Raw genomic sequence first — 12,072 nt, forward strand, 5'->3', positions numbered from 1 at the left:
TCTCTCTCTCTCTCTCTCTCTCTCTCTCTCTCTCTCTCTCTCTCTCTCTCTCTCTCTCTCTCTCTCTCTCTCTCTCTCTCTCCCTCTCTCTCTCTCGCGCGCGCGCGCTCATTTCTAGACCTATCACTCCCCCTCTCCCCTTCTCTCCCCCATCTCTTTATCTCACTCTCCCCTCTCCAAGATTTAAACCTATCTTTCTCACCCTTCTTTATATCTCCCCTTTATTCTCTAAATACATCTCTCTCTCTCTCTCTCTCTCTCTCTCTCTCTCTCTCTCTCTCTCTATATATATATATATATATTGCAGTCACATAAATCTGTCCACTTAATTAAATGAATATTTAGTATTTATTTGATTATTTAACCATCAATCAATAATTAATTAAATTAATATTTAATTAATTCATCTTAACCCTCTTCTCCTATTAATTAAATAAATTATTCAATTTATTTTATTTAATTCACTTAACCAAATTCAAACTATTAATTAAATAAATAAATCATATGTGTTTAATTAAATCTTCTGTCACATTTAAATAAATTAATATTTATTTAAATCCCCCAAAATCTCATCTCTCACATTTAAATAAATTAACATTTATTTAAATCACCTTTATCCTCCACCCACTTGCATTTTCCTACAAATGCAAGTTGCACAACTATTTTAAATAAATAAATTATTTATTTAAAATCCTATTTATCATCACCCACTTGAAACCTTTAATGGTTTCCCTTAAAGTCTTCAAACTTAATGGCTTCTTTCAAGAGTCTTCTCAAGCCTTTAATGGTTTCCCTTAAAGTCTTCAAAATTAATGGCTTCTTTCTAGAGTCTTCTCAAGCCTTTAATGGTTTCCCTAAAAGTCTTCAAGCATTTAATGCTTTATCTTCCTTTTTCTCATGTAAATAAATTAAGATTTATTTAAATAAAATCCAAAATTCACATTCACATTTAAATAAATTAATATTTATTTAAATATCTATCCAAATGCAAATTACACCATTTAATTGAAATAAATGATTTTATTTCAATTGAAAATCCCAAAATTCCTCCCACTTGCATTCTCCTACAAAATCCACTTGCATGCTTAAATCCCTTCTAGATTCTTCTAACTCCTTCTAATTAGCCTAATCCATTCCCTAAATATTGTCACATTCCTAAGCAACTTGGAGTCACTTCTCAAAACCTCCAAAGTCTTCAATAACCATTAAAGGCTTTATGTCTTCAAATGGTTAACCTCTAAAGTCTTCCAAACCATTAAAGGCTCTTACATAACCATTTATGGTTAACTCACCTTTTACCTTTGGTTAGAGACTTTCCTCTAACTTAGCCATCCTTTTGACTCATGGGTCTCTTCAAAGCATTTATTTCTTTGATTAAGGTAACCATTTAACCCTTGCACATTCATTTATCCCTTGGATAAAAGGAATATCCATTAACCTAACTCTAACCCAACCCCCTAGGGTAACCATCATGTCCCCTCAAGAATTTAATGCTCCTTATCTCTCCTCTCAAGCCTCCTCATGGTGACACTTGTCAACATGGGATTGGGTTGAAAGTCTCACTTGGATTGAATATCTTTCAATCCTAACCCTTGTTAAGATTGCTCAATCTTAACCCTTCATTTCCCTATTTCTTCTATAAATAGAACCCTGCTTTTCAAACAAAGAAGGAAGCATTAGAGTATTGTTGTTTTACTGGTATTAGCATAGAGCTTTTTCATAGCATCACTATCTACACTTGCATAGCATTTGTTTATCATATTCAACCATCTTGGATCTCCATATGGCATCCATGGCTAGTGTTAAAAGCTGAGAGCTACACTTATATGGAACTTGGAGAGGAGAGGAACAAGGGAGGAGCAACTATGAGCATCTTGATCAGCATTTGGAGGAGTATAGTTTATCTATTCTATGTTTGTATTCTTTCTATTTCATGCTCAATATCTCTCTTGATATGCCTGTTTAGGATAATCTTTTGTTGCTAACACTAACGTTTGTTTCTTGTGCTCTTGTGTTTATTGCCATCAAACAGATTTTCTAATCCTTTTTGCAAAGCATCATTTGGTGAACCCGGCGTGAATCAAAGAGCAACCATTTTTCTGGCTACTAACTTTTGAATGTTTTAATTGACACACAGGTCATGCTCTTACGCTTTTGTTCTTAGTTTAGCGCCTTCACAAATTGATATTTTAGCGCTATTGTCTATATTGTTGCTCTTTCGTGTTAAATAGTGCTTCTGTTTTCACACAGAGTAGGGCTATTGTAACAGAGAGTTGTAAGAAAATTTCTTGTAACCGAAAACCAAAATTTTTTAGGCTTGTAGAAGCCCACCAAAACATGCGGATTTTTCTAACTAATTATCTTTTGTGCAAGTTTTAACTAACCCCTACAATAGGATTTTTTTTTATAGCAATTTTAGCTTAGGAAATAAATTTGTTCATATTGCTAACTTTGTCTTTCAAGTTAGGATAAAATAAATTCATTTTCTTTTTGGGTTAAAATCAACTACACTTTCATTTGGAGTTTTAAAAAGAACCACATCTTTTCGTTTGGAGCTCTAAAAAAGAATCACACTTGTTCAAAGTTAAAAAGAATCACAAAAACAAACACAAAAAATTATTTTTTTGCAAAGTTAGGAACAATTTTTTTTGGTGCTTAAAATCAACAAGGCAAATTTTATTTCTTGCATCAAACTAAAATTCACAATCAACACTTCATTTTGTGCAAGTTAAAAAGAATCCCCAATTTGTCAAAGTTATTCTCAAATCGATTTACTTCAAGCAAAACGTGTTCTTAATTCAGTTGACCAAGATTTCCAATTCCTAGATTACAACACATTTTGCCATTGAAGGATAAAAAGAACACCATGACTGTTGGAGCAACATCTCCAAATAGTTAGATCACATTGCAAATGATGAGTTAAAAAGAACATGTATCTTTTGTGTTTGGCATGCTTGTGCACAGTTTGTCGAGTGGTCCTACTTCTAACACACACTATCCTCTCCCTTGGCTTTCATGGTCCTAGGTGCAAGAGAAAAGTGTTAGTAACACTCAAAGTTTATATTTTTAAGAGAGATCTGCCAAGAGACACATCACTCTTGGGAATGACCTCGCGTGGTAAATCCTTCAAGCCGCTATAGAAATCAGGTGAGAGCGAAAGTTGTAGCCTTGGGTATAGTTGTTCCTACAGTGTAACTTGCCGAACGGGCAAATGGGCCCCACCACAAGTTATAAGGCTCTTAAGTGAGTCACTGCAGAATGAACTTATGTCCAAAAACATTGAACATTACTAAACACCTTTAAGTAGTAGCCCACGTGTTCTATTGATTGAGGATATTTATGATAAATTCAGTGCAAGAGCATAGAAGGTTTTGCTCCCAAGATACTCACCATACATATTTCCTTGAGTAGAAAAATAGCTTTTTGAAAGGTTACTTGTAGCCCGATAAGAGTGGTGACTCCCCCATCATAGGGATCATCTATTTGTTATGCTCATGCAAGACTTAGTATATCACATCCTTACCTACCATGGCGAGATTCATAAGGTATGTAGTACCAAAGTCAAAGAAATATCAAGATGTGGGTTGAACTTATCGCAACTAGCCATTTGGCCTTAGGGATAAAGAGTGTTTGAAGTGTTTTCATTTTGAGTCAAGACCAAGTGCAAATTGAGCCGACTTTAGGCTTTGGAAAACACCTAAAATACATTTGAAGGAAAGGGTCATAAAAGTCCAAGGATTGGATTGATCTAGACCCACACTTATTTGTACCTTTTTTAGGCGACATTCTTGTGTTTGTGTGCTTGCTTTGTTTTCTTGTCAAAGAAAAATAAAAAATCAATTCCAAAACAACTATTCATCCAACACAAACATTTTTCAAAAACCAACAAAGGATCAAAATCAAACAGCAAAAGTATCAAACTATATGACCATTCTTCACATCTTGAGAAAGAAGAATCTTCATCAACACATCAACTTGAATAAAAGACCATTGAGCTCAAAGGCTCTTATCAAAAGGAGGAAATTCTTCTATCTTAATAGACAAATCTGTGTCTCTAATAGAGCTTTTCTACATCACATGCGTCTCTATCTTCAAGGGAAATCAAACGAGTTTGATCAAGAGTCATTAAACCACCGAGCTTTTATGCAATATCGTGCTTTGAGTTATCACAAAAATAAAGGAGGCAAGATCAATCCTGACTTCTTTCCAGATATTTGCATCACATATAACGTAGCTATATGTGACACAAAGCTTTTATTGAAGTTAACATTTCATCCATTACCACAATCACATCTCATCAAATCCATTCCAACTCTCAAAACATTAAAGAGGTTTTTGTCCTAAGTTCTATTTCGATATTGCTTGAATCAAACACAAAAACATCACTTTTTAGAGTGTCTCTACATCTAGGATAAACTCATCCTAAGAGGCATTTCTATGCAGGTTAAAACTAGTCTATGAGTGAATCCTCTCATTACTAGGCAGTTGAGTCTATAACACATCTTAGATCTCTCTAAACCTTATCACATCAAACTTTGTCAATCAAACACAACAAGCAATTCAAGAAAGAACTTTGGTACCATCTACCTTTAGTGCTAGAGATTCATATGCGAAACACTTCATCAAACATCAATCTTTCATTTCATCACCAACTCATCATCATTTTCATCAAACTTTAACAAAAACTTATAAACAAAATGGCTCATACCAGATCAAGATCTAGACAACAAGAAATTGAAGAGGAAGAGGAAGAAAATATCAATGAGTTCCAAGAAGCCCTAGGAGGAAATATAAGTGATGAAAATCCAGGCACTCCTACTCCGGCGGCAATAGAAAGGGCACAACACAACCCTCTCTTTAAAAAACTTTTTGATGAAATACTCAGGAGCAACACTGATGCTCACTTTTTAAGACTTGCTCAAGAGGGGGCTAAACTACCCTCTGAATTTGATGTTGCACAACTAAGACAAGCATCATAACGCCAAAGTTGTTATGAGGATGAAAGAGGTCGAGAACATATCAAATACAACCTTCATCAAGGTAATCCCCCACCTCCTCCTCCTCCAAATGAAATAGAAATGTTGCGGCAACAAGTTGAGAATCTCGCCCAACAACTTCATAGTGGTGCGAAAATTAATCAGTTTTCACTTAATGACATTTGTCCCTATCCCTTTGATAGGAATCTTCATATGCCACCTTTTCCGCGAGGGTTTGAAACACCCTAGTTTGAAAAGTACCGAGGAAAAGGAGATCCTCGTGATCATGTTAGAGAATTCCATTCAGCTTGCCTCAAAGTGGCATACGAGGATACATACCTAATGCGACTTTTTCCCAAAGCTTGGGAGGAACAACCACATCATGGTTTTCCCGTTACCAGGTGGCATTAGGACATTTGAAGAACTCATCCAGAAATTCCTGGCTTATTACTCACACAACATTGAACGTGATATCACAATGGCTGATCTATGTAACACTAAACAAAAACCAAGTGAGCTATTTTCAGTCTTTCTGCAACGATGGCGTCAAATGTCTAGCAGACGTTCTCTTCAGTTACCTGAACAAGAACTAGTGGAAATATTTATTTCCAACTTAAACGAAGAAATGGAATTTCACCTAGACGTAAAAGACACAAACTCTTTCAATGACATGATCACAAAAGGCTTAAAATGTGAGCAGGCTCTCATAAAAAAAGGGTTTATCAAGATATATAATGAGCCAAAGGACAACCCTCACCCATGCTTCAATAGTGACAAGCCTAACTTCTGGAACAAAAACAAAAATGTCATCAATGACGAGGTTGTGGATAAAGTGCACAACCTGTGGTACGATTTGCAGGACAGAACCCCCCACCCAAGAATAACACAATTGCTCCTCCAAGTCAAGGACATAATACATCTCAAGAGGAACCCAGACAACGTCAACAAAATTTTAAACCAAAATGAACATACACTCCCTTAGGGGAACCCATTGAAACAATGTTACGTCAGTTGGTTTCTCAAAATCTGGTGACCTTACCCAAAACATCAAATTATGAACCTCAAGTCAAACCTTCATGGTCAAACCTTCATGGTGGAGGGATACTGAACATTGTGACTTCCATCAAGGGAAAGGACATAAGACAAGCAATTGTCACAGATTAAAAGATCTTATTCAGGATCTTATTGACCGAGGTGAAATCAAAATCGAAGGACATGACCCAAAGACAAGAAACAATGATCATCTCATGTTTAAAAATCCACTTCCATCACAAGATCAAAGCGGTCCTTCCACTTCAGGGCAAAACACAGATACCACCAATTATATGCAAGCTGCATATAATTACACTGTGAATCACCTATATGATGCCAGTGAACAAATTGCAACTATCACCATCAAAAATCCCAGCTCCACTTGCAATGTTGTTACACGTCGCGGTGAGATTACCATAAAAGCAGCTCGACAAGGCACCCCATCTATCCCAAAGTAGTATAACCTTGTGGAACAGTTAGACAAAACGCCCGCATTGATATCTATCTTAGAGCTATTGCGCCTATCTCCATCCCATAAAACAAACTTGGATCAAGCTCTCCAAGAGGCGTTAGTTCCTACAAACCTAAATACAGATTAGTTCCAAGCCATGGTCGAAAATCTAAGGTCATCACCTTGTCTCACTTTCTCTGAAAGTGACAACACATCCTTCCAGCAACCTCATAATGCCTCACTCCACATTGAAGGGTTTATCAACCAGCATAGGATCAAGTGAGTCTTGATCGATAATGGAGCAGGCCTAAATATCTATAAGCTACAATTAGTCACAGCTTTGGGATATGCAATTGAATCAGTGGATCCCCACAAGAAGATAACAATCAAAGCCTATGATGATGCAGAGCGTTCATCCAAAGGAGCTGTAGTGCTACCAATCCGAGTGGGCCCTGTGGTGAAACACATCATCTATCAAGTTCTGGACCTTCCTCTGCCATACAATTTATTATTAGGAAGACCTTGGATACATGCCATGCAAGTCGTTCCATCCACCTACCATCAATGTATCAAGTTCCCGCATAATGGTGTAGAAATTACAATCTTGGGCGATGCAAACCCCTTTTCATATTGTCATAATATAAGTCATCAACCAGAGATTACCATTCCCAACAATAGAGAAGCCATCTCATCCACATCATACTTAAGTCCAGCCTCTCTTTCTAGTTCAAACACCACTATACTCAAGCAAGAGAAGCTCAAGATGAAAATAGCAGAGGAAGGTCTTGGGGAATACAATCTCAGCCAACTCTTTTGTGTTGGACAAATGCCTACTTCTCCTAGAACTCATGATAAACCTCAATGGTTACTTCAAATGTCATTGATCAAGCCAGCATGCACTTTGACGTCGTTCATCCTTGGAAAGAGTCAAGAAGAAGAAACCAGAGATGAGGACTTAGCAGAATGGATCTATAAAGACCCAATCACCATGGACATCCCACAAGATAAGCTTTGCACAGATCAGTATGGCAAAGGCCTTCTCATTATGCAAAGAATGGGTTATGATGGTCAGAGTGGTCTAGGACCTTGCAAGCAAGGATAACATGAACCACTACAGCCGGAATTAAAGCCCAAAGATAACACTGGCCTAGGCTTTCAAAAGGAGATCTTTCCTAAGCTCAGATTCAAAGGTAAACCCAACCAACCTCTATATCAGCCTATTACAAAGAGGTCACCTTTGATTATAAAAGCAACATAAAACACCATGGCAATTGCCCCATCGAGGCAAAAAATCTCAGCAAAACCATCCACAACACCCTTCATCCCACCAATCAAACCAGCGATCCCATCAGCAGTAGCAATAACATCAATAACACCATTAGCAGCAGCAACTGTATCAGAACCCACAACAGTATCTACAACACCAGTAGTTCCAGCAGAAGCAGCAGAGTAAACACTACCAATACTCTCATATCAGATTCATTGATCCCCATAATCCTTCCTGCAACACCAATCATTTCATCTACAAAACTGATCACACCTATAGTGTTTAACTCAAAGGACATCCCAGTATGGTATAGTAATCAGATACTGGAAAGCAACTCAGAGACTGACTCACATGAATGGGAATTTGATTCCATCTAGCTTAATACTTCAGATGAGGAAGACACATCACTACTTCCACCCCGCAAAGACATCCCTGTTTACGGAGAAGCACAGATAAAGACCTCTTGGGTTCCTGAGCTAGAAACATCTTCCACAGACCCTACATCACATCCTACGCTTGATTCTGATAGGGAGAGTACCATCAACAACCTTCACCACAATGTCTTAACCCTCACTGTCACATCTAACAAACTTAACCTAATCAATGAGGTAATGCCCATTATCCATCCTGAACTCATCGAATGGAACCAACCTAATCCCCCATGCCTTGACCACTTCCAAAACGATGAGGTGATCATTGAATTTTTGGAATTACGGGATAACATACCAAGGGGGGATCACAAAGCTGGATTTGCCATAGAACCTAGTAGCGCAACATACTTTGGGGCGGATGCCAAACCTTTCAGCTACAAAAATATAACAATAGAACATGGATCTTCTAGTGAAAACCACATTGTGGCACTGTTTGATCCCACAAAAGTAAAAAGAAAGAGTGTATCCAATGGTGAAAACCTCTCTGAGGTGCCTAAGGATGAAAGGTTTGACATCCTCCCCTCTAGTACACACTAGGAACGATCAACGATTCTCATTGAAGAAACAAAAGAATACAACGTGGGGACTCCTGAAACTCCTCACCACATACATCTAAAATCTCTTTTGACTTCAGAGGAACAACCCAAGTTTGTTGAATTCTTCCAGAAACGTCAGATTAACTTTGCATGGTCATATGGAGACATGCCTGGTCTTGATCTAGATTTAGTCATGCATCACCTCACCGTTGTTGCAGGAGCCAAGCCTGTCAAGCATAAACTTCGCAAGATGCATCCTCAGATTGTTGTACTAGTCAAAGCAGAACTTAAGAAATTGTTGGATGTTGGTTTTATTAGATCAATTGATTATGCAGATTGGATCTCCAATATTGTGCCTGTCGGCAAACTAAATGGGGGCATCCATATTTGTACTGACTTTAGAGATCTGAACAAGGCATGTCCTAAAGATGACTTCCCCCTACCAAACATCGACATAATAATGGACCTAACAACAAGACAAGCCATGCTTTCACTCATGGATGGCTTGTTAGGGTACAATCAGATAAAGATCGCACCAGAGGATCAACATAAGACAACCTTTACATGTCCATGGGGCACATACTGCTGGAATGTAATGCCTTTTGGTCTCAAGAATGCAGGAGCGACCTATCAAAGGGAAATGACCACTATCTTCCATGATATGATGCATACCATAATGGAAGATTATGTTGATGATTTACTAGCAAAATCACTCACAAGAGAAGGTTATCTAGAAATATTAGAGAAAATCTTTGATAGACTGGAACAATATCATGTGCGACTCAACCCAAAGAAATGTGTCTTTGGGGTAACCTTAGGGAAGCTTCTAGGATACATTGTCTCAAGCAAAGGCATTGAGTTCGATCTAGTAAAGGTCAAAGCAATCATGGATATGCCACCACCAAAGAACATCAGTCAGCTAAGGACATTACAAGGATGGCTACAATCCATCCGAAGATTCATTGCACAACTGGCAGATAAGTGTCGCCCATTTACACACCTGTTACACAAGAACATCTGCTTTCAATGGGATACCAGATGCCAATAAGCATTCCGGATGCTTAAAGAATATCTCATGAATACACCATTGCTGGTCCCACCAGATCCAAGTAGGCCTTTACTACTCTATATATTAGCAACAAATACAGCATTGGGTGTACTATTGGCAAAACACAATGCAGAAGGGAAAGAGTGTGTTGTTTACTATATCTCTCGCACACTGGTTCACTATGAACTCAATTACACACCTATTGAGCGAGCTTTCCTAGTAGTAATCTTGGCAGCTACTAAATTGAGGCACTATCTGTTAACACACAAGGTACAGCTCATTGCAAAGATTGATCCACTCAAGTACTTACTCAACAAAGCAACATTGACAGGCCACTTGGCCAAGTGGGTGATGATTCTAAGTGAACTTGACATCGAGTATGTGGACCGTAAGGCTATCAAAGGCCAAGTTATTGCAGATCAGTTGGCCGATGCTCCCCTCATGGGCGATCATCCTCTCATTTCCAATTTTCCAGATGAAGAGATATTCATGATCACAACAGCACAACCATGGAAACTATACTTTGATGGTTCATATACTAGGCATGGCTCGGGGGCAGGCATTCTATTTATCACACCTCAAGGTGACAACATCCTGAAGTCTTACAGGCTCACATTTCCATGCACAAACAACATAGCTGAATATGAGGCCTTGATCATAGGACTCAGGGTAGCCATACAATGGAAGTTACAAGAACTACAAGTATATGGCGACTCCCAACTGGTCATTCGACAAGCAACAGATGAATATTAGACAAAGGATGACAAACTCATGCTATACAAACAAATGGTGGACAAATTAAAGGCATCATTCACTATCACCTTTGAGTAGATACCCATAGATCAGAATTGAGCTGCTAACGCTATGGCTACCATTGCATCTCTCCTAGATCTTCCACATAATTCAACATGCCACGAGTTCTTGGTCGAACAGCTTTGGATTCCTGCTTATGATATCCCCAAATCCAAGATGATATGTCGCCTTATCGGTTCCAAATCCCCATGGTACGGTGAGTTCTACACCTACCTCCGTGATCACACACTTCCTCCTAACCAATCGAATAACCAACGTAAAACCTTCATTCGCCAAACTGCTCGATATACTGTTATTGCTGAAACCCTATACCGACTCAGTCTTGATGGTACTCTCCTTCGATGTCTAGAGCGGGATGAGATAACAAAGGCCTTGGAAGAAGTACATGAAGGAATTTGTGGAACTCATGCAAGCGGTCCTTCACTAGCCAAGAAACTCATGCGCACTGGATACTATTGGCCATCCATGGAAAAAGAATCCTACTACTTTGTCAGAAAGTGCAAGAAATGCTAAGTTCATGGAGACCTGATACATGCACCAGCATAGGAATTGCAACCAATCACAACACCATGGCCTTTTTGTCAATGGGGCCTTGACCTTGTGGGTAAAATCCATCTATCTTCATCCAACGACCACAAATTCATTATTACCACCACCGAGTACTTCACAAAGTGGATCGAAGCTATTCCACTTACCCAAGTCACTAGCAAGCAGATCGCCTCATTCATCCTTAATTACATCATCTCCCGGTATGGTGTACCCATGTCCATCATCACAGATAACAGTCTTCCTTTAAAAAATCAAGATGTATGTGAACTCTATGAGAAATTTCACATCCAACACTGCTTTTCCACTCCCTATTACCCACAAGGCAATGGTCAGGTCAAAGCATCAAATAAGAACATATTAAGAATCCTCAAGAAGACAGTCAATGATGCTAGTCGTGATTGGCATGTTCAATTGAATCTAGCATTATGGGCGTATCGAACTAGCATTCGAACCCCTACAGGCGCAACTCCCTACTCACTAGTCTATGGCGTAGAAGCTATCTTACCTATCAAGGTTGAGATACCATCTCTATGGGTTTCCTTGCATAATATCATCAATGATGAAGCATATAGAGTATCCCGTCTCCAAGACTTAGAGCTACTTGATGAGAAACGACAAGCTGCATACAATTACCTCAAGGTCTATCAACAGCGTATGAGCAGAAGCTATAATCATCAAGTTAGACCTCACACATTTGAGGTAGGTGATCTTGTTCTTCGAGAGAATCCTCGTAACCAACCAAACCGAGAACATCAGGGGAAGGTTGAATCAAACTTGTTGGGTCCATATGTTATCACTACTGTATTTGGGTCTGGGGCATATCAGTTGGCTACTTGAGAAGGAGAACTGCTAGCAGATTCAATCAACAACATGCACCTCAAACGGTTTTATACCTAAAAGTTGTACAGAAAAACACCAAAAACATTCAGATAAATATCCTGAAGAAAATACAAAAACATCAAAATAGTA

Source organism: Cryptomeria japonica, chromosome 6 (genome assembly GCF_030272615.1).
Source record: "Cryptomeria japonica chromosome 6, Sugi_1.0, whole genome shotgun sequence".
Classification (NCBI taxonomy): Eukaryota; Viridiplantae; Streptophyta; class Pinopsida; order Cupressales; family Cupressaceae; genus Cryptomeria; species Cryptomeria japonica.